We start from the raw sequence: 2,831 nt of genomic DNA, 5'->3' as shown, positions 1-2,831 counted from the left end.
GATCTGAACATCACCTTAGAAAGCAGTTTCATTCCTACTCACCCCCTGCAATAACCTGGGGTTTGTTCACAAGAGCTCTCAAGTTTTTAAGTCCAAGGGAGCCACCACTCCTGAACTGGGTCCAGCCTTTGGCTTTATTGTGGAAAGCTGGCAGACAGAATATTTCTCCCCAGTCCTTCCAACTGTTCACAACTGCACTGTTCCACTTATGGCATCCTTAAAATAAAAATGTCTGGAGGGCAAGTTGAGGTTGGAGGAAGGATCATGCTGGAGAAGCTCTGGCTACATATGGATCTCTCATCTGAAGAAACCAAGGCAGAACAGAAGGATGTTGGGGTGGGGGGATACTGAACACAAGGACATCCTGACCCACAGGTTGGCAGCCAGGAGAGGAGGAATGGCAGAGAGGGCAGAGCACTGATGTTCTGGGGTATTGAAGTGGCTCATGGGATGCTGGGCACTGACTTGTGCTAAGTGTAGTGGGCATGATGGTCAGGGCCATGCAAGGGAATATGGCCTAATGTGGGCAAGGAGAGAGCTAGAGAGTTTGTAAGGGGTCCTGTGTTTAGCTCTCAACTGTGTTGAACACTGCAGAATAGGTGGAGCATTTGCTTGCAATGGAAACCACTGCAATTAAATCATGGCTTCTCAGACCTACTCATCTGACAATAGGGCACTGCAGTGTGGTTGTCCCAGCAAACAAGAAGACCACAAATCACAGGGATGCTGTATAAATGAGGTGAGGGAGCAGAAGGACAGGGCAGGCTGGTTGTCTCTACAGAAGTTACGTGACAAAGCCATAAAGGCTGGTCCATCCAAAAGCTCCAGTCACTACCAAATAAAGCATCCACAGTGACACCCCCAGCCACGATCTCCTTGTGTGTTTGGTGGGGATGCAATGCTCCAAATCAATCTTCACACTGCGAAAATCATTCCCCTGCCCTTTCAAAACTGGAACAACACTGTCACAAAATGAGAGTGGTGGCTGGAAAAACCCATTCCATTCCCTGTTCCCAGAAAAACTCTTCTGGCTCTGGGGTCACAACTATCAAGGGCCTCTGAATGCCAGTGAGAGAAGCTAGAGCAAAATCCTGGCCTTTCTAAAGCCAATAGGAGATCTGCCTGAGCTTTCACAGAGCAAGGAGTTCAGATCCACATTTTAGTCACCACCCGTTGTGTCAACAGGATCTGGAGATGATTTTCATTTCATCCAGCAAACCAAAGTTACAGAGACAGATGCAACAACTAAAGTACCCACATTAAAAGGTATATTCTGAAACTGTCAGCTCTCCATGTCAACAGATTAAGAGCTGGCCATGACATACCAGAACACTTTATCTGAAAGACTAACTATGGGTTGAAGCAGTTTCAAAATTTCCTATCAGAACCCAACTCCATCAAGCCTTTGAACACCATGATTGGAAAATGTATGGCACAACTGAGTCATCTGGCGTCAAAGGATGACTAATCCTTAAAATTTATGAAAACAAACAGTAATTAAGACACCTCCATCATCAGAGACAAAGAAAGGGACCCAGTAATCACAAAACAGCTCTCAGATCTGCCATGCTTATTACAGCTGTTAGAATAAACCAGTCTCATTGAAAATTACACGCAACAAAAATAAACTTTAATCAACCTTTTAAAAGCCTGTCCTTGTTTCACTTGGTTTTACAAACTGAAAGATATATGCAGTTCCTGTGGCTATTTGGTATTCAAACAACAGTTAAAAAACCAGAAACAGTAATACTTTGTAGAGGATCATCATGAATTTATGCAGCAATTTAAAGCTGGCTTTAATGTTGTAGTTAAAATACAATCCAGCACACGTTCCGCTGCCCTACTTCACGCTACACAAGTTAAAGGAATGTCATTTTGTAGATGTTGCAAATACTGGAAGTGAAGCAGCACAAACCAGATAAGCTGCTGTGTCTGTGTCACCTGTTAACACCTGCTGCCACACACAGTGCTGATCTACAACGATGAAGGCTGCAGGTCACATTTTCAGTGGGTATAAACAGGGCTAGCTGTGCCAACAGCATGGGATTTGGCCTTGTGCACAAATGTTTTTTTCTTCTTTGTATTTTTCTCCCCGGTGTTCATTTTGTACAATTTCTCAAGTGTATTACACAGAACTTTGAGGTGGTCAGTCTTCAACAAATCAACAAGCTCCTTTTACTTGTCTCTAATGTAACAAAAATAAAAATCCTCAAGCCCTCCAGATCCAGAAAATATCACTACATAAAAACTCTTTGAGAGCAAGACAGTGAAATAACTGATTAGCTTCTCAAACGGTATATAATCAGTGACACCACACTTCAGTCAGGGTAGATTCTAGGTCTACATCCTGCAGTACAGTGTGGTGGCCAAGTAAAAACGAAAATACAATCTGATAAAAATATGTGGCCTAATGGAAACATCATGGGAATGCCTTTTTTTTACAGATTCTCCAGGAGAGATGAAATGAGGGATTAATAGCAGGAAAAAAAAACCAAGACTGTAAGCAGAAATGTCCAGAACACCTCCAGCATGAAGCTAAAATTTATCATGGGCAGGAGCTCGCAATAGAAATGTCAGCACAGAAAATTCCTCATAACAGCAGAACTCATGTGCTGATACCTAAATACTGGATGGAAACAAGCCTAAAAAGCAACTGAATGAGGATACTTCTTGGAATCATCTATTGCTTCCAAACTAAAATAACTGTGTGCTGACACAATGGAGGGAAAGCCTGTCTGTGAGGAAGATGTGGGTCAAGAGGAACTAAAGGACTGGGGAGGCATCAGGAGCCTTCAGGGCCTGGCAAATCACTGCTGCAGGGACAGAAGGGC

The 2,831-nt window shown here is 43.3% G+C and overlaps 1 protein-coding gene across 1 annotated transcript in view; it reads right to left on the bottom strand.

Moving 5' to 3' along the window:
• PDGFA (platelet derived growth factor subunit A) overlaps positions 1 to 2,831 on the bottom strand; it is a 30,369-nt gene that overhangs the window by 16,906 nt on the left and 10,632 nt on the right. The window lies entirely within an intron of this gene.

Source organism: Geospiza fortis, unplaced genomic scaffold, assembly GCF_000277835.1.
Source record: "Geospiza fortis unplaced genomic scaffold, GeoFor_1.0 scaffold237, whole genome shotgun sequence".
Classification (NCBI taxonomy): domain Eukaryota; kingdom Metazoa; phylum Chordata; class Aves; order Passeriformes; family Thraupidae; genus Geospiza; species Geospiza fortis.
This window is presented reverse-complemented; position numbering and strand designations above follow the sequence as displayed.